At 42.3% G+C, this 21,694-nt stretch overlaps 1 long non-coding RNA gene across 2 annotated transcripts in view; it reads right to left on the bottom strand.

Moving 5' to 3' along the window:
- Positions 1-21,694, bottom strand: part of LOC101735144 — a 30,043-nt gene that overhangs the window by 5,055 nt on the left and 3,294 nt on the right. Inside the window, exons 3-4 of one of the 2 annotated variants that reach the window (XR_004223698.1) lie at positions 21,324-21,432; positions 8,444-8,552 (exon numbers count right to left, since the gene is read on the bottom strand). This is a non-coding gene — a long non-coding RNA (uncharacterized LOC101735144). Of the gene's footprint in view, positions 1-6,558; positions 8,553-21,323; positions 21,433-21,694 lie in introns of those variants that run through there. The other variant, XR_004223697.1, reaches the window with a different exon arrangement.

A 21,694-nucleotide genomic window follows, 5' to 3' on the forward strand; every position in this document is an offset into this window, starting at 1 on the left:
CACCCCTATACCAGAAATGATGATTTACTTTTCACAACCTATGGCTTTGTAAATGTATGGGCACTCTAAGCAGTATAACTAAATTCTAATGATATAAAGGGGTTGATTCACTAAAGTGAGATAAATTATCGCACTTTTTTTGCGTTAAAATAGCGCGCGATTCACTACAGTATTATCGCGTGCGTTGTCGCATATCGCATGCGTTAATTTTCGCGCGACCGCATGTGTTAGTTTTAACGCATGCGTTAATTTTCACGCTGAAAAGAATACGAACGCATGATTCACAAACACTTAGGCGCGCTAAATATCGCATTGGTCTATGCGAAAATTAACACTTACTTCAGGCAGGCGATAATTATAGAAAAGTACAGTTAATGAGTTTTTGGCAATAAAATATGGACTTAGCAGTGTTATTTATTAAAGTATGTGGTTTTTTTAACGAAATTTTACTAAAGTCTTGGCATGTATGTAATTTCGCTACTATAGCGGTAAATATTTAGATGCCATAATATGCAGTACTGTAGCGGTAAATATTTAGTCGCCATAATATGCAGTACTGTAGCGGTAAATATTTAGTCGCCATAATATGCAGTACTATAGCGGTAAATATTTAGTCGCCATAATATGCAGTACTGTAGCGGTAAATATTTAGTCGCCATAATATGCAGTACTATAGCGGTAAATATTTAATCGCCATAATATGCAGTACTTGTGCGACTTGCGGCCATTTTTGTCATTGAGCCTGCAATCACACTACAGAGAGCATCATGCCTGTGGTTTCTGATCTGCTACCAGGGGAGAGGCGCTATATTGTGACCTTTTTCCTGCACTCAGGATATGACAGGCTGTCGCTGGGGCCCTTAGGGGTCCACAAGGGGAAGAGGGCGATCTTGCGCGAGCTCAAAGCTGGTCGCTGAAATTGCGGAAGGTAATTATTGTACTTTATTATGCTTTTACAGAATACGTTCAGTAAAAGAATTAGCAAGTAATTTGAACTAAAAGTACAAATGTAAGAAATGTCAGGGATGATGACAGTAACATAGTAAGTTGGGTTGAAAAAAGACATACGTCCATCACGTTCAACCATAATGCCAGTGAGGAACTGAAATGTTGGTCACAATAAACCTCTGAATATTATTTCACATCTTTGTGACTCCTTGTGAAAATCCTGTGTGTGCCGTCACCCCATGCCTGTCTCGATTTTGTTTTGCCACAGGCACCCAGGTATTATTGTTCCTTATGGTGCGCAGCTTCCCAGCATATATATATATATATATATATATATACACACACATCTATTTTCAAATACATATGCATAAATAAGTTTAAAGCAGGGGGGAAGCAGCAGGGAGCGGCCCATAGTGTGAGTCATTTGGGGAAGGGCCACGAATGTTTTAGGGGGCCCTGGCTAACAATGTCTGTGTGTCCTTTGTATTGATGTGAGGGTTCACAGGGGGAGGGGCCAGTGGGAGGAGGGGGGGTCCAAAAAATGTTGTTGTGAGGGGCCCCGTTATTTATGATGGTGTATGAATGTATATATATGTATAATATATTACACAAAATAACATCTTGCAATACTATCTCACAGAACTTCAGCTGGAAGTAGCACCTCATCCCCAGGCCCAACCCCAGGCTGCAGAGGCTCTTCAGGCCCGACAGGCCCCTGAGGCACCACAGTCCCCCAAGGACCCACAGTCCCCCAAGGACCCCCAGGCACCCGAGGACCCACAGACCCCAGAGGACCCACTGTCCCCCGAGGACCCCCACGCAGCAGAGTCCCCCCGGCTACACCACCAGCTCTGGACTCGCCCCAGGCCAAACACTGGGCACCAGGTCCTCCACCCTCATGACAGACCGAAGATGTGGGGACCCAAACAACACCTGGATGGACTGACCCCACACTTCGGTCAGTGCAGGAGGACCTGAACACTGTAAAGGCCCAGTTGGCCGAGCTCCGGGGGGACAAGGCTCAGCTGCAGCAGCATGTGGGGGAACTCAAGGCCAGCAAGGCCAAAGTTTTTAATGTTTAAAATTTTATTGTTAAAATAAAACTTATTTTTCTACTTTTGAACTGGGTAATGTCCAATTATTTTGCATTCCTTGATATGGTATTCTATACTTTCATGTAGTTTCCCCTACACTCTTACATTTATCAGTAACAGCATCAATATGCTATATGGGTTAAATGTTTGCAAACATTCTGGCAACAATTTTGCCTTTAGCCCATTTTGCTGAATAGTAAAACTTGCGTTAATTAGTGCGTATTTTCTGGCGAGTGTGATAACTGCCAATCCAATGTTTTGTTGCCAGAATAATTGCAATATTATATTTGTCCCCATTTAATAAAGTGCCCATAACATATTTGCCATTTATTCTGTGTCTAAAATCTCCCACTTAATTTAAGCCACTTTAGCAAACGGACTCCTAAGTATTTGGCTAAATATTCTTAAATGCACCCCCCCCTATTTTATTATCTGTAGCACTTCTTTTTTTCTCGTACTTATATTTTTATTGTTTTTTGGGGGGGGGGGGTTGCAAATAAACATTTATACAGCACCTCTCTAGCACTTCTGTGCTGTCCCAGGGAAAAATGTTGCCAGTTTTATGCTGCTGCCGATTGCCGCGTGCGTAATGTTGCGACAATTAGCGCACGTGTAAAAGCTATCGCAGTTGCGATAATTAGCGTGCATGCGAAAAATACCCCGCGTGCGTTACTTAGCGCATAAAATATCGCATGCAGTATCGCGCGTAAATTAGCGCAAGTGTGCTTATAGTGAATCGTGCGATAAGTCACGAAAATTTAAACGCGATAATAAAATTATTATAAATAGCGCATGTTAAAACGCACTTTAGTGAATCAGCCCTAAAGTGGCTGTCAGCATCAGTCAACTGATTGGTGAGCATGCTTGCTAATGTAAATGAATGGAGTATGATTCTGGGATTTTGGTGCCTGCTTAAAGAGATGTTGACTACCAGCATGACAAAATGGCCACAGTCTCTCTGTTTGCCATTGCCCTTATAGTCTGGTCGTGCCTAACCAAAGCTGTATGAAGAATTTGTTCTATTGATATTTTGTCTGAACACAAAACCCATTTTTTTCCAACAGGGAAAGAAACTAATGAAAGACCTAAGGGTTGCAGGCTAGAAATATAATAAAAACAATCTAACATCTAAAAGCCAAATATGTCCAATATGTCAATTTCAAACGCAGTAGGGTCCGTTTTATCAGGAGTCAATTAACCTGCCTGTCTCAGTACTGATACCAGTTAAAGCTTTCACAAATGTAAGCAGTCACAGCAGCAGAAAGGTGGACAGCACTGTTATAGCATGTGCCCACGTTGGGATATGTACCTCGCTCTGTGCTACAATGGTATCTAACAGCCTGTGCCCACGTTGGGATATGTACCTGGCTCTGTGCTACAATGGTATCTAACAGCCTGTGCCCAGGTTGGGAAATGTACCCGGCTCTGTGCTGCAATGGTATCTAACAGCCTGTGTCCAGGTTGGGATATGTACCCGGCTTTGTGCTGCAATGGTATCTATCAGCCTGTGCCCAGGTTGGGATATGTACCCGGCTCTGTGCTGCAATGGTATCTAACAGCCTGTGCCCAGGTTGGGATATGTACCAGGCTCTGTGCTACAATGGTATCTAACAGCCTGTGCCCACGTTGGGATATGTACCTGGCTCTGTGCTACAATGGTATCTAACAGCCTGTGCCCACGTTGGGATATGTACCTGGCTCTGTGCTACAATGGTATCTAACAGCCTGTGCCCACGTTGGGATATGTACCTGGCTCTGTGCTACAATGGTATCTAACAGCCTGTGCCCAGGTTGGGATATGTACCAGGCTCTGTGCTACAATGGTATCTAGCAGCCTGTGCCCAGGTTGGGATATGTACCTGGCTCTGTGCTACAATGGTATCTAACAGCCTGTGCCCAGGTTGGGATATGTACCAGGCTCTGTGCTACAATGGTATCTATCAGCCTGTGCCCAGGTTGGGATATGTACCTGGCTCTGTGCTACAATGGTATCTAACAGCCTGTGCCCAGGTTGGGATATGTACCAGGCTCTGTGCTACAATGGTATCTAGCAGCCTGTGTCCAGTGATGATGTCATAAGGTGCCTACAGCCACAGGGCACATGACCTCAGCCGTTGGGAAATGACAGTTGATGTGAGGAGATCAGAGAGAGAAGAAGCAGCAGACATTTGTCATCAGTTTTGGAGAGAAAATGAAGAGGACTCATTCTGATGTCGGTGATTTGGACCCCGGGGCCTTGCAGGAGAAGAAAAGAAGACAAGAACATGAAGAAGTGGAAGAATCAAAGTTGAAAAAGAAGAGAGAAAGAAGTCTGGAGGAACAACTGCCAGAGGAGAAACGAAGAAAGGAGGAGACTGATCATGGTAGGGTTGCCACTTGGCTGGTATTTTAGGCAAATTATGGTACATTATGCATCATGCCAATGTTATTAATAGTGAAAAAAACATAAAATATAGGAAGGCTGATATTTTTCCAGAAAAGGTGACATCCCTAGATTACCGGCCAAAAGAGTGGCCCATGATTGCCAACTGCCCCAAATTTACTGGTGTGATCTTTTTTTAGGGTTCAGTTTCTAACATAGGTGCTATATTGACAAGTGCAGTTTCTAAATGCAACCAATCAACAAGCAGTTTGGAACAGTGATTGGTTGCTATTGGTAACTGCACTGGTGCAATTTAGTACTTGAACATATATGGATTAAAAAGCACTAAGTTTGCCCAGATAAAGAAGCTCATCACAGCCAATCAGATGTTTGCTTTTAAACAAGTTATCAGAAAATGCCTCTTGCTTATTGGTTATAATTGGTGCAATTACTGGCCATGGAAGCGTGCAAGAGCAGTAAGGGGCAGAGGTGGGCCAAACTGGACAGATGCCCTAGGCAACTCAGCCGGCCACCTCACCTACGCATACACAGTGATGGCACGGATGGAGGGGGAATGCAGTGACAAGCAAAGATGGGGGAAGCAATTCCGAACTAGGGGTAAGCAAAAGAAGTACCTGCCTAATATATTTTATATTATATATTTTATAGTATATGGGAGCAGCAAACATGGGGACAGATATAATGCAACACATATTATACTTTGTCTAAAGAATTTTAGTAGCGCTATATTAACCATTTTTATTCCATGAGCTGCAAATAAAATCTCTTTTCCCCTCTAGGAGACGCTGGACCCGTGAGTGCAAAAGCTCAATCTTCAAGGCTGAACCCACTCTGCATTTACAGCTACAACTTCTACTCCCAGCTGGGATCAGGCTCTTACGGCAAAGTGAGTGATTGGTTCCTATTATGCTCAGCTCTTTTTTATAGGGTTTAAATTGTGAATCCATGTAATTCACACTTTTCTTGCCTCTCTTAGGTTATGCTGGCTACATTACGAGGCAGGAAGACATACGTGGCTATAAAATATGTCAGGAAGACAAAACAGACCAATTATAGCCACCTTGTCACCGAGGCACAAGTTTTAAAGATCGCCAAAGACTGCCCATACCTTTGCCAAGGCTATGCCGCTCTTCAAACACAGGTAAAACATTGGCTCCATATTGCCATATCGTTTGTTATATTGTTTCCCTGTGTCCCCTAGATTAGTGCTGTCCAACTTCTGTGGTACTGAGGGCCGGAGTTTTCTGGGCTACGCGGTGGAGGGCAGACAATGGAAGCCAGTTTTGGCCACTTCCTTTTTGAAACCACAACCACTTTAAACCACACCTATATTAACGCAAACTTTTTAAGACCATATCTAGATAAATGGTGGTAACACACCTAAAAGACAAATGGTTGGTGCTCCCTGCAGGGATATCATCCATCACTCATTTGAAAGACAAGTTTATGAATTAATATTAAAACATTCCCTTAAATCCATATGGCTCCCATAAATCCATATGCAAAAACAGACCCCCGCCAGGTTCACTTCCCACAGGCAGCATAGGGCAGAGTATGGCACACACAGGCAGCATAGGGCAGAGTATGGTACACGCAGGCAGCATAGGGCAGAGTATGGCACACGCAGGCAGCATAGGGCAGAGTATGGCACATGCAGGCAGCATAGGGCAGAGTATGGCACACGCAGGCAGCATAGGGCAGAGTAGTCAACTACCCACAATATGAATGTGTTAATGCCATATATTCCTTCTATACTTTTTATTCTTTTTGTGCAGCATGCACGCGATTGGGTATTCCTGTACTGAGATTTCTTTTCCCTTCCTATTTGGCTTGACATTAATGTATTTAATAAAACACATTCTACTCTATGTTGCTCTAAGTGTTCTGCCATTTCTTCCTCCCCTTGACTCTTTCCTTTTGTCTGTGTAACCAGCGGCATGCCTTTTATGTGATGGAGTTCCTGAGTGGGGGCAGCATTAAAGATGAGCTGAAGCAGCACGGCCAGCTACCTACGGACAGAGTACGGTAAGTGGTACATGGGGTAAATGGTTCCAGTACAATATCACTAACAAATAGCTTTATACCAGTGGCACCCATATTTGCTATTTTTGTACCGTTTGTAGCTACAGTATGTTTATAAATAGACAAATATAGGTGTTTTATTCTTTTCTTTTCCACTAACTCTCCTCTTAGACTGATCTGAGAGAATGATGAAATAATACAAAATGTACATTTTGACACTAAAAACCACCATATTCATCTGTCATAGTCATATATATCCTAAAAGGAAGCATATTATAGGATAATTTTTAAATCATGATTTTTCTGTTTAAAAGGTTCCATTCTGCGGAAATTATATGTGGCCTGCGATTCCTACACGGCAAGGGGATTATACATCGGTCAGCATGGATTTCTTCATTTCTGTAACATTCTACAGCAGAGGCCTCACACAGGTTGCTCTGCAAATCAGCAGCCCTACTTTTCTGTAACTCCTTTAATCTCTATATTACAGAGACCTGAAACCCCGCAATATTTTACTGGACCATGACGGCCATGTTAAAATATCGGACTTTGGTCTGGCAAAGCTGAATATTTTTTTAGATGACACCACCACTGGCTGGATCGGAACCCTAAAATACATGGCCCCAGAGGTAAGAAAATACAGTATATTTACAGTAGGAACCTAGTAAAAGAAAGAACTATAGGCCAATGGTATCTAAATTTGGATTTTTTTGTATCTGTGAATATGGCAGCACTTTAACAGGTTATATTGATTACAGGCCAATAAAATGACTTATCCTACATAATACACATTTCTATAACTCTAGTGCCACCCATGTTGTGCCAGGCATCATCTATTCTTGACCATGCAGGTTCTTTTACCTGTGACAGAATAATAGCCATACAGCTGGCTTTGTCAACCAACTGGTCACATGCATTACTCGCTGCACTTCATACACTCAATGGGCATAACTTAGTAACAGATGTTTTCTTTCTTTTAAAGATTCTACAACATATGGCATACACTGCAGCAGTAGACTGGTGGTCGTTGGGCATCACCATCTGCCAAATGGCCACCGGAAATACCCCCTTTAAGGGCAAAAATAGGAAGGAGCTCATTAATTCCATCATTTCGGATCAGCCGGAGATACCTGATTGGCTGGATGATGATCTAAAAGATCTTCTGGGAAAGGTGGGTAGCAATAGTTGGATAGAAGTATTGTAGCATTCACAAATATATTCATTCTACATTTCTGTTAATTTGCTATAATTCAAATAATTATCCATTTATCCTTTAGCTACTAAATAAGGAGCCAAGGCAACGCCTTGGTCTGGAAAATGATATCAGATTGCACCCATTCTATGAATCCATAGACTGGGTGGGAATGGAAGAAGAAGGATTACAACCCCCTTTCCAGCCAAGAGCAGTAAGTATATGTTTGGAGAATACAAATTAGAAATGATTGTAGCCCTGGGTGAATAGCACTGATTAGTGAAATAGGTGAATCAGAAAGCAGTGGGTTTAGCTTGCAGAACCATGGAAAACCTATATCCATAAGGCACAAGGGATGCAGCAGGTAATGGAATGATCCTGAACCTTCTGTTTGCCCCCAAATAACAACAAATGATTAAAAAAGTCATTTTTCATGTAAAAGAAAAAACAATGAACCAATAGGGGTGCTGTAGCATTGGCATCAGAGACTAGCTATTATTTTGCAAAGAAAAAATTATTTTTATCTCAGAAATAGATATTTTGTACCATGTTGACTAATTTTTTTTCCTTTAATGCAGCCATCAGCAGAGCTATTCCAGCCGTATAAAGGACAGCTGTCATTCCTCGGGCCCCAGGAGGGTGACGCTTCATCAGTGGATGGAAAGATCGTTCCTGGCTATTCCTTTCTACATTTCACCTGGCTGAAGTAAGTGCATAGGCAAGTGTGTAAGCCAGCCGATAATAACATCATGCTATTCCATCAAGCACAGGTACTTGAGCACAGTGGGACTTCAAGAACATCACCTGCTGCAAAAGGCCATATCTTCTTCCGTAAGTTCTAATCAGCACATCAGCTCCACCTTCACCTGGGATTCCATCTCCCAGAGTATGAGACTGCCGGGTAACATCAGGCCTGGAATTATGAGAGGCAGTCACTCATCTGGCACATCAAGAGAGGTAAGTTCCAGGTAAGTATTTATTTCTAAGAGAGAATGTGTGAGAGAATGTGAGCTAAGGGTGTAACAAGAAGGCGAGCAGATAGTAAGATCCCAGCCTGCTTTGCCTTCCTGCACATCATGTCTATAGAACCCATACCCTGTTAGTTATATATATATATATATATAGTTCTAAAGTTCTCTAGTTTTTCCAGGACAAGGGTTTTTTTCCCTATCTGAGGCAAATTACCAGCCGCTTCAGATATGGTTTTTTTTACCTTAGCCTGCAAATTTAGTTAAATCAGTTAAGGTTAAAGTTAAATGAGCAAAGGGTGGGACTCATAGACACGTGCAGTTGATGCCTCTTGTTGTCCTTGTTTGTTACGTTGACATGTTTTGTGTTGAGGGGAGCCAATGGCAAATTATTCCCATTGGCTCTCCTCTGAGGCGTTACACCCGGAGGGAAAGGTGAGTGAATGCCGGTAACAGGGTTGAAGCCTTGACGTGGCGTTACTGCTCACATGTAGAAACATGTGCTAATTCAACCAATGGTGCGACTGTGAGTGAAGTGCTTCATTGGCACAATTTGTTTCTCTTTGTTGAGGACTAGATCTTTTAGGTCCAAGTTATACCATAGGCATAAATATAGGCATTATACCATACTGTACTTCCAAATTAGTCACGCCGACAAATTCTAAATCTCTTCAACAATTTCTAACCAGCTTTTTTTCTCATTGGAAAATCTAACAATCTCTTATCATGTGTCAAAACCCACTTACAGAATAACTGCATGAGCAAAGCACTGAATAAATATTAAAAATCCAGCTTATAACATAATGGAAATGTATTAAGACATGGAATAATGGAAATATTTATATCAGTTATTACTAAATATCTGGATTTTTTTTTATAGAACAACAGAGGTTGAGTTAACTATAATGTTAATTGTGAAAAAACTGAACAGTGATCTAAGAAAAAAGGGTAACCTATTACTGTGCATACATTCCAACAGGAGGATTGTGTGGGAAATTTTTATCTTTAGTCTTGTTATTATTGGGTTATTTTTTTTTTTAGCATAAGGTTCAGGTTTATAGTGCATAATAATTATAAGCATTTTTATCTTACCTTCCTGATTAATATTGTATATCTTTAAAGATGACGTTCATCTTGAAATATATTCATGCGTTACCCTAGTTTGTGCAATTATATTCATATTTGAAAAATACATACGTTACCAGTTTTGGAAAAGCCAACCTGAGATACAGAGAATCTGTATCATAATGAATAGTAATATCAACACGTTAGCCCCCTTACACAGCAGCCCCCATAGCCGCTCCTTCTTCTGCGGCGGCGACAGGCCCTTTTATAAGGTTGCGTCCCCTGCGTACTGACGTCACATGTACGCACGGGGCGCAACCCTATAAAAGGGCCTGTTTCCACCGCAGAAGAAGCTGGCCGGTTACAGGCAACACATCCTGCTGTGCTTGATAGTTCAAAGAATGTTCCACATTTCCGTAATCTATAAAAACCGGGACTGCGGGACAGTTGGGGGGTATGAGAATAGCACTCAATAGTAAGAAATCCAAGTTCGTCCAGTTACATGGGAGTAGGAGAAACAATAGGTTACCTGAAAGCAGTTCTAATGTGTAGCGCTGGCTCCTTCTGAAAGCTCAGACTCAAGCACAATGCACTGAGATGGCGCCTACACACCAATATTGCAGCTAAAAAACAGTATGGCACGCATTCTGGTTTCTTGGGCTTCCATTGGAGCAGCAGAAAGCAGAGATGGTGACTGGGACACTTACTAACTATATACCAACTGTGCCACTAACTGCAAGCTGGCTTGTAAAGTCTGAAAGTTATAAGGTTATCTACATTAGTGCTAGTGCATATACTGTAGTTTATGGCAGATGAGCACCCCAGATATAACATACATTCCTGCTCATAGAATGGTTTATCCACCCCTATACCAGAAATGATGATTTACTTTTTACAACCTATGGCTTTGTAAATGTATGGGCACTCTAAGCAGTATAACTAAATTGTAATGATATAAAGGGGTTGATTCACTAAAGTGAGATAAATTTTATCGCACTTTTTTTGCGTTAAAATAGACGCGATAATTAGCGCGCGATTCACTACAGTATTATCGCGTGCATTAAGTCGCATATCGCATGCGTTAATTTTGGCGCTACCGCATGCGTTAGTTTTAACGCATGCGTTAATTTTCGCGCTGAAAAGAATACGAACTCATGATTCATAAACACTTAGGCGCGCTAAATATCACATTGGTCTATGCGAAAATTAACACCTACTTCAGGCAGGCGATAATTATAGAAAAGTACAGTTAATGAGTTTTTGGCAATAAAATATGGACTTACAGTGTTATTTATTCAAGTACGTGTTTTTTTACAAAATTTTACTAAAGTCTTGGCATGTATGGAATTTCGCTACTATAGCGGTAAATATTTGGTCGCCATAATATGCAGTACTGTAGCGGTAAATATTTAGTCGCCATAATATGCAGTACTGTAGCGGTAAATATTTAGTCGCCATAATATGCAGTACTGTAGCGGTAAATATTTAGTCGCCATAATATGCAGTACTATAGTGGTAAATATTTTGTCGCACAAATACATTACTAGGTATTACTAGGTGTATGACTTTGTAATCTCGCGACTTGCGGCCATTTTGTAGGGACTTTGTAATCTCGTGACATGTGAGACTTGCGGCCATTTTGTCATTGAGTCTGCAGTCACACTACAGAGAGCATCATGCCTGGGGTTTCTGATCTGCTACCAGGGGATAAATTGTGACCTTTTTCCTGTGCTCAGGATATGACAGGCTGCCGCTGGGGCCCTTAGGGGTCCACGAGAGGAAGAGGGCCATCCTGCGTGAGCTCAAAGCTTGGTTGCTCGCCAGGTTTGCCCTTGATGTGGACCTCTGCCTGCTCCAGCGCATATGGTCGGACCTGAAGCGCAGAAATTCAGATCTGGTCGCTGAAATAGCAGAAGGTAATTATTGTACTTTATTATGCTTTTACAGTATACATTCAGTAAAAGATTTAGCAAGTAATTTGAACTAAAAGTACAAATTTAAGAAATGTCAGGGATGACGAAAGTAACATAGTAACATAGTAAGCTGGGTTGAAAAAAGACATACGTCCATCACATTCAACCATAATGCCAGTGAGGAACTGAAACGTTGGTCACAATAAACCTCTGAATATTATTTCACATCTTTGTGACTCCTTGTGAAAATCCTGTGTGTGCCGTCACCCCATGCCTGTCTAGATTTTGTTTTGCCACAGGCACCCGGGTGTTATTGTTCCTTATGGTGTGCAGCTTCCCAGCACTTCCTATTGTATATATATATATATATATATATATATATATATATATATATATATATATATATATATATATATATATATATATATATATATATATATATATATATATATATATATATATATATATAGTGGAGGAAATAATTATTTGACCCCTCACTGATTTTGTAAGTTTGTCCAATGACAAAGAAATGAAAAGTCTCAGAACAGTATCATTTCAATGGTAGGTTTATTTTAACAGTGGCAGATAGCACATCAAAAGAAAAATCGAAAAAATAACTTTAAATAAAAGATAGCAACTGATTTGCATTTCATTGAGTGAAATAAGTTTTTGAACCCTCTAACAAAAAACCCTTGTTTGCAAGCACAGAGGTCAAACGTTTCTTTTGATGACCAAGTTTGCGCACATTTTAGGAGGAATGTTGGTCCCACTCCTCTTTGCAGATCATCTCTAAATCCCTAAGGTTTTGAGGCTGTCTCTGTGCAACTCTGAGCTTGAGCTCCCTCCATAGGTTTTCTATTGGATTAAGGTCCGGAGACTGACTAGGCCACTCCACGACCTTAATGTGCTTCTTCTTGAGCCACTCCTTTGTTGCCTTTGCTGTATGTTTTGGGTCATTGTCGTGCTGGAACACCCATCCACGACCCATTTTCAGTTTCCTGGCAGAGGGAAGGAGGTTGTCGTTCAGGATTTCACAATAAATGGCTCCGTCCATTTTCCCGTTCATGTGAATAAGTTGTCCTGTGCCCTTAGCAGAAAAACACCCCCAAAGCAAAATGTTTCCACCCCCATGCTTGACGGTGGGGACGGTGTTTTGGGGGTCATAGGCAGCATATTTCTTCCTCCAAACACAGCGAGTTGAGTTAATGCCAAAGAGCTCTATTTTGGTCTCATCAGACCACAGCACCTTCTCCCAGTCACTCACAGAATCATTCAGGTGTTCATTGGCAAACTTCAGACGGGCCTGCACATGTGCCTTCTTGAGCAGGGGGACCTTGCGAGCCCTGCAGGATTTTAATCCATTGCGGTGTAATGCGTTTCCAATGGTTTTCTTGGTGACTGTGGTCCCTGCTAATTTGAGGTCATTAACTAACTCCTCCCGTGTAGTTCTAGGATGCTTTTTCACCTTTCTCAGAATCATTGACACAGATCTTGCGTGGAGCCCCAGAGCGAGGTCGATTGATGGTCATTTTGTGCTCCTTCCATTTTCGAACAATCGCACCAACAGTTGTCACCTTCTCTCCCAGCTTCTTGCTAATGGTTTTGTAGCCCATTCCAGCCTTGTGCAGGTCTACAATTTTGTCTCTGACATCCTTGGACAGCTCTTTGGTCTTTCCCATGTTGGAGAGTTTGGAGTCTGCTTGATTGATTGATTCTGTGGACAGGTGTCTTTTATACAGGTGACTAGTTAAGACAGGTGTCCTTAATGAGGTGGACTAATTGAGTAGAAGTGTCTAACCACTCTGTGGGAGCCAGAACTCTTAATGGTTGGTAGGGGTTCAAAAACTTATTTAACTCAATGAAATGCAAATCAGTTGCTATCTTTTATTTAAAGTTATTTTTTCGATTTTCCTTTTGATGTGCTATCTGCCACTGTTAAAATAAACCTACCATTGAAATGATACTGTTCTGAGACTTTTCATTTCTTTGTCATTGGACAAACTTACAAAATCAGTGAGGGGTCAAATAATTATTTCCTCCACTGTATATACACATCTATTTTCAAATACATATGCATAAATGAGTTTAAAGCAGGGGGGAAGCAGCAGGGAGCGGCCCATAGTGTGAGTCATTTGGGGAAGGGCCACAAATGCTTTAGGGGGCCCTGGCTAACAATGTCTGTGTGTCCTTTGTATTGATGTGAGGGTTCACAGGGGAAAGGGGCCAGTGGGGGCGTGGGAGGTCCAAAAAATGTTGTTGTGAGGGGCCCCGTTATTTATGATGGTGTATGAATGTATATATATATATGTATAATATATTACACAAAATAACATCTTGCAATACTATCTCACAGAACTTCAGCTGGACGTAGCGCCTCATCCCCAGGCACCCCAGGCTGCAGAGGCTCTTCAGGCCCCACAGGCCCCCGAGGCACCACAGGCCCCCAAGGACCCACAGTCCCCCGAGGACCCCCAGGCCCCCGAGGACCCCCACGCTGCAGAGTCCCCCCGGCTACACCACCAGCTCTGGACTCTCCCCAGGCCAAACACTGGGCACCAGGTCCTCCACCCTCACGACAGACCGAAGATGTGGGGACCCAAGCAACACCTGGATGGACTGACCCCACACTTCGGTCAGTGCAGGAGGACCTGAACACTATAAAGGCCCAGTTGGCCGAGCTCCGGGGGTACATGGCCCAGCTGCAGCAGGATGTGGGGGAACTCAAGGCCAGCAAGGCCTAAGTTTTTAATGTTTTAAATGTTATTGTTAAAATAAAACTTGTTATTTTTCTACTTTTGAACTGGGTAATGTCTAATTATTTTGCCTTCCTTGATATGGTATTCTATACTTTCATGTAGTTTCCCCTACACTCTTACATTTATCAGTAACAGCATCAATATGCTATATGGGTTAAATGTTTGCAAATATTCTGGCAACAATTTTGTCTTTAGCCCATTTTGCTGAATAGTAAAACTTGCGTTAATTAGTGCGTATTTTCTGGCGAGTGTGATAACTGCCAATCCAATGTTTTGTTGCAAGAATAATTGCAATATTATATTTGTCCCCGTTTAATAAAGTGCCCATAACATATTTGCCATTTATTCTGTGTCTAAAATCTCCCACTTAATTTAAGCCACTTTAGCAAACGGACCCCTAAGTATTTGGCTAAATATTCTTAAATGCCCCCCCCCCCTATTTTATTATCTGTAGCACTTCTTTTTTTCTCTTACTTATATTTTTATCGTTTTTTGGGGGGGTTTTTTGCAAATAAACATTTATACAGCACCTCTCTAGCACTTCTGTGCTGTCCCAGGGAAAAATGTTGCCAGTTTTATGCTGCTGCCGATTGCCGCGTGCGTAATGTTGCGACAATTAGCGCGCGTATAAAAGCTATCGCAGTTGCGATAATTAGCGTGCATGCGAAAAATACCCCGCGTGCGTTATTTAGTGCATAAAATATCGCATGCAGTATCGCGCGTAAATTAGCGCAAGTGTGCTTATAGTGAATCGTGCGATAAGTCGCGAAAATTTAGAAGCGATAATAAAATTATTAAGGGTTGCAGGTTAGAAATATAATAAAAACTATCTAACATCTGAAAGCCAAATATGTCCAATATGTCAATTTCACACGCAGTAGGGTCAGTTTTATCAGGAGTCAATTAACCTGCCTGTCTCAGTACTGATACCAGTTAAAGCTTTCACAAATGTAAGCAGTCACAGCAGCAGAAAGGTGGACAGCACTGTTATAGCATGTGCCCAGGTTGGGATATGTACCTGGCTCTGTGCTGCAATGGTATCTAACAGCCTGTGCCCAGGTTGGGATATGTACCTGGCTCTGTGCTGCAATGGTATCTAACAGCCTGTGCCCAGGTTGGGATATGTACCTGGCTCTGTGCTACAATGGTATCTAACAGCCTGTGCCCAGGTTGGGATATGTACCCGGCTCTGTGCTACAATGGTATCTATCAGCCTGTGCCCAGGTTGGGATATGTACCCGGCTCTGTGCTACAATGGTATCTATCAGCCTGTGCCCAGGTTGGGATATGTACCCGGCTCTGTGCTACAATGGTATCTATCAGCCTGTGCCCAGGTTGGGATATGTACCTGGCTCTGTGCTACAATGGTATCTAGCAGCCTGTGCCCAGGTTGGGATATGTACCAGGCTCTGTGCTACAATGGTATCTAGCAGCCTGTGTCCAGTGATGATGTCATAAGGTGCCTACAGCCACAGGGCACATGACCTCAGCCGTTGGGAAATGACAGTTGATGTGAGGAGATCAGAGAGAGAAGAAGCAGCAGACATTTGTCATCAGTTTTGGAGAGAAAATGAAGAGGACTCATTCTGATGTCGGTGATTTGGACCCCGGGGCCTTGCAGGAGAAGAAAAGAAGACAAGAACACGAAGAAGTGGAAGAATCAAAGTTGAAAAAGAAGAGAGAAAGAAGTCTGGAGGAACAACTGCCAGAGGAGAAACGAAGAAAGGAGGAGACTGATCATGGTAGGGTTGCCACTTGGCTGGTATTTTAGGCAAATTATGGTACATTATGCATCATGCCAATGTTATTAATAGTGAAAAAACATAAAATATAGGAAGGCTGGTATTTTTCCAGAAAAGGTGACATCCCTAGATTAACTGCCAAAAGGAGTGGCCCATGATTGCCAACTGCCCCAAATTTACTGGTGTGATCTTTTTTAGGGTTCAGTTTCTAACATACCGTGTTTCCCCGAAAATAAGACACTGTCTTATATTTTTTTAAGCTCCAAAATATGCACTAGGACTTATTTTCAGGGGATGTCTTATTTTTCAATGAAGAAGAATACAGTACACATTTATTCCATCGTTTGGGTGGGTGTCTTATTTTCGGGGGGTGCCTTATTTTCCGAGGGGGTGAAAAATCAGGGGGGTGCCTTACTTTCGGAGGATGTCCTATTTTCGGGAAAACAGGGTAGGTGCTATATTGACAAGTGCAGTTTCTAAATGCAACCAATCAACAAGCAGTTTGGAACAGTGATTGGTTGCTATTGGTAACTGCACTGGTGCAATTTAGTACTTGAACATATATGGATTAAAAAGCACTAAGTTTGCCCAGATACAGTAGCTCATCACAGCCAATCAGATGTTTGCTTTTAAACAAGTTATCAGAAAATGCCTCTTGCTTATTGGCTATGATTGGTGCAATTACTGACCATGGAAGCGTGCAAGAGCAGTAAGGGGCAGAGGTGGGCCAAACTGGACAGATGCCCTAGGCAACTCAGCCGGCCACCTCACCTACGCATACACAGTGATGGCACAGATGGAGGGGGAATGCAGTGACAAGCAAAGATGGGGGAAGCAATTCCGAACTAGGGGTAGGCAAAAGAGGTACCTGCCTAATGCCACCCCCCACCATTGCGCCCTAGGCAAGTGCCTCTTAGTCCTAGTTTTGGCCCTGGTAAGGGGTGTTAGAGTGCAACCCTTTGGATAAATTATTCAGCTTGAGGTGAAGCATCGGGGGGAATAGGCTGGCACAGTCTGAATAATGTGCAAATACTACATCTGAATTTTTCCAACCACCTGCTTTTAGTGGTAAATTGGTACCACTTGGCTTTATATGCGAATGTGACATGGTTACTGTGCTTTGGCAGTAGCAACGAGGCACAGATCTCCTTAATAATTGGAAAACTGAATTTGAGAAGTAAAATATGTTATCCACAATGTGTCTTTTAGCTGTTTGATAAGGTTCTCCTATACTATTAACAAAAAGAAGGGTCACATTTGATATATTTTATATTAAATATTTTATAGTATATGGGAGCAGCAAACATGGGGACAGATATAATGCAACACATATTATACTTTGTCTAAAGAATTTTAGTAGCGCTATATTAACCATTTTTATTCCATGAGCTGCAAATAAAATCTCTTTTCCCCTCTAGGAGACGCTGGACCCGTGAGTGCAAAAGCTCAATCTTCAAGGCTGAACCCACTCTGCATTTACAGCTACAACTTCTACTCCCAGCTGGGATCAGGCTCTTATGGCAAAGTGAGTGATTGGTTCCTATTATGCTCAGCTCTTTTTTATAGGGTATAAATTGTGAATCCATGTAATTCACTCTTTTCTTGCCTCAATTAGGTTATGCTGGCTACATTACGAGGCAGGAAGACATACGTGGCTATAAAATATATCAGGAAGACAAAACAGACCAATTATAGCCACCTTGTCACCGAGGCACAAGTTTTAAAGATCGCCAAAGACTGCCCATACCTTTGCCAAGGCTATGCCGCTCTTCAAACCCAGGTAAGACATTGGCTCCATATTGCCATATCGTTTGTTATATTGTTTCCCTGTGTCCCCTAGATTAGTGCTGTCCAACTTCTGTGGTACCGAGGGCCGGAGTTTTCTGGGCTACGCGGTGGAGGGCAGACAATGGAAGCCAGTTTTGGCCACTTCCTTTTTGAAACCACAACCACTTTAAACCACACCTATATTAATGCAAACTTTTTAAGACCATATCTAGACAAATGGTGGTAACACACCAAAAAGACAAATGGTTGGTGCTCCCTGCAGGGATATCCTCCATCACTCATTTAAAAGACAAGTTGATGAATTAATATTAAAACATGCCCTTAAATCTATATGGCTCCCGTAAATCCATATTCAAAACAAATTCATATGCCAAAACAGACCCCCGCCAGGTTCACTTCCCACAGGCAGCATAGGGCAGAGTATGGCACACACAGGCAGCATAGGGCAGAGTATGGCACACGCAGGCAGCATAGGGCAGGCAGAGTATGGCACATGCAGGCAGCATAGGGCAGGCAGAGTATGGCACACGCAGGCAGCATAGGGCAGGCAGAGTATGGCACACGCAGGCAGCATAGGGCAGGCAGAGTATGGCACACGCAGGCAGCATAGGGCAGAGTATGGCACACGCAGGCAGCATAGGGCAGGCAAAATATGGCACACGCAGGCAGCATAGGGCAGGCAAAATATGGCACACGCAGGCAGCATAGGGCAGGCAAAATATGGCACATGCAGGCAGCATAGGGCAGGCAAAATATGGCACATGCAGGCAGCATAGGGCAGGCAGAGTATGGCACACACAGGCAGCATAGGGCAGGCAGAGTATGGCACATACAGGCAGCATATGGCAGGCAGTATGGCACACACGGGCAGCATAGGGCGGGCAGTGTATGGCATACGCATGCAGGATAGGGCAGGCAGTATGCACACGCAGGCAGCATAGGGTAGGGCAGGCAGATTATGGCACACACAGGCAGCATAGGGTAGGCAGAGTATGGTACACACAGGCAGCATAGGGCGGGCAGTGTATGGTACACGCAGGCAGCATAGGACATGCAGTATGGCACGCACAGGCAGTACTGCATTCTGCCTGCAGAGATTAATAACAACTTGCAAGGTATCCGTCAACTACCCACAATATGAATGCGTTAATGCCATATATTCCTTCTATACTTTTTATTCTTTTTGTGCAGCATGCACGCGATTGGGTAATCCTGTACTAGATTTCTTTTCCCTTCCTATTTGGCTTGACATTAATGTAGTTAATAAAACACATTCTACTCTATGTTGCTCTAAGTGTTGTGCCATTTCTTCCTCCCCTTGACTCTTTCCTTTTGTCTGTGTAACCAGCGGCATGCCTTTTATGTGATGGAGTTCCTGAGTGGGGGCAGCATTAAAGATGAGCTGAAGCAGCACGGCCAGCTACCTACGAACAGAGTACGGTAAGTGGTACATGGGGTAAATGGTACCAGTACAATATCACTGACAAATAGCTTTATACCAGTGGCACCCATATCTGCTATTTTTGTACCGTTTGTAGCTACAGTATGTTTGCAAATAGACAAATATAGGTGTTTTATTCTTATCTTTTCCACTAACTCTCCTCTTAGACTGATCTGAGAGAATGATGAAATAATACAAAATGTACATTTTGACACTAAAAAGCACCATATTCATCTGTCATAGTCATATATATCTTAAAAGGAAGCATATTATAGGATATTTTTCAAGGAGGTAATCATGATTTTTCTGTTTAAAAGGTTTCATTCTGCGGAAATTATATGCGGCCTGCGATTCCTACACGGCAAGGGGATTATACATCGGTCAGCATGGATTTCTTCATTCCTGTAACATTCTACAGCAGAGGCCTCACACAGGTTGCTTTGCAAATCAGCAGCCCTACTTTTCTGTAACTCCTTTAATCTCTATATTACAGAGACCTGAAACCCCGCAATATTTTACTGGACCATGACGGCCATGTTAAAATATCGGACTTCGGTCTGGCAAAACTGAATATTTTCTCAGATGACACCACCACTGGCTGGATCGGAACACTAAAATACATGGCCCCAGAGGTAAGAAAATACAGTATATTTACAGTAGGAACCTAGTAAAAGCAAGAACTATAGGCCAATGGTATCTAAATCCAGCTGATACATTTGGATTTTTTTGTATCTGTGAATATGGCAGCACTTTAACAGGTTATATTGATTACAGGCCAATAAAATGACTTATCCTACATAATACACATTTCTATAACTCTAGTGCCACCCATGTTGTGCCAGGCATCATCTATTCTTGACCATGCAGGTTCTTTTACCTGTGACAGAATAATAGCCATACAGCTGGCTTTGTCAACCAACTGGTCACATGCATTACTCGCTGCACTTCATACACTCAATGGGCATAACTTAGTAACAGATGTTTTCTTTCTTTTAAAGATTCTACAACATATGGCATACACTGCAGCAGTAGACTGGTGGTCGTTGGGCATCACCATCTGCCAAATGGCCACCGGAAATACCCCCTTTAAGGGCAAAAATAGGAAGGAGCTCATTAATTCCATCATTTCGGATCAGCCGGAGATACCTGATTGGCTGGATGATGATCTAAAAGATCTTCTGGGAAAGGTGGGTAGCAATAGTTGGATAGAAGTATTGTAGCATTCACAAATATATTCATTCTACATTTCTGTTAATTTGCTATAATTCAAATAATTATCCATTTATCTTTTAGCTACTAAATAAGGAGCCAAGGCAACGCCTTGGTCTGGAAAATGATATCAGATTGCACCCATTCTATGAATCCATAGACTGGGTGGGAATGGAAGAAGAAGGATTACAACCCCCTTTCCAGCCAAGAGCAGTAAGTATATGTTTGGAGAATACAAATTAGAAATGATTATACCCTGGGTGAATAGCACTGATTAGTGAAATAGGTGAATCAGAAAGCAGTGGGTTTAGCTTGCAGAACCATGGAAAACCTATATCCATAAGGCACAAGGGATGCAGCAAGTAATGGAATGATCCTGAACCTTCTGTTTGCCCCCAAATAACAACAAATGATTAAAAAAGTCATTTTTCATGTAAAAGAAAAAACAATGAACCAATAGGGGTGCTGTAGCATTGGCATCAGAGACTAGCTATTATTTTGCAAAGAAAAAATTATTTTTATCTCAGAAATAGATATTTTGTACCATGTTGACTAATTTTTTTTCCTTTAATGCAGCCATCAGCAGAGCTATTCCAGCCGTATAAAGGACAGCTGTCATTCCTCGGGCCCCAGGAGGATGACGCTTCATCAGTGGATGGAAAGATCGTTCCTGGCTATTCCTTTCTACATTTCACCTGGCTGAAGTAAGTGCATAGGCAAGTGTGTAAGCCAGCCGATAATAACATCATGCTATTCCATCAAGCACAGGTACTTGAGCACAGTGGGACTTCAAGAACATCACCTGCTGCAAAAGGCCATATCTTCTTCCGTAAGTTCTAATCAGCACATCAGCTCCACCTTCACCTGGGATTCCATCTCCCAGAGTATGAGACTGCCGGGTAACATCAGGCCTGGAATTATGAGAGGCAGTCACTCATCTGGCACATCAAGAGAGGTAAGTTCCAGGTAAGTATTTATTTCTAAGAGAGAATGTGTGAGAGAATGTGAGCTAAGGGTGTAACAAGAAGGCGAGCAGATAGTAAGATCCCAGCCTGCTTTGCCTTCCTGCACATCATGTCTATAGAACCCATACCCTGTTAGTTATATATATATATAGTTCTAAAGTTCTCTAGTTTTTCCAGGCCAAGGGTTTTTTTCCCTATCTGAGGCAAA

This window comes from Xenopus tropicalis, chromosome 7 (assembly GCF_000004195.4).
Source record: "Xenopus tropicalis strain Nigerian chromosome 7, UCB_Xtro_10.0, whole genome shotgun sequence".
Lineage (NCBI taxonomy): Eukaryota > Metazoa > Chordata > Amphibia > Anura > Pipidae > Xenopus > Xenopus tropicalis.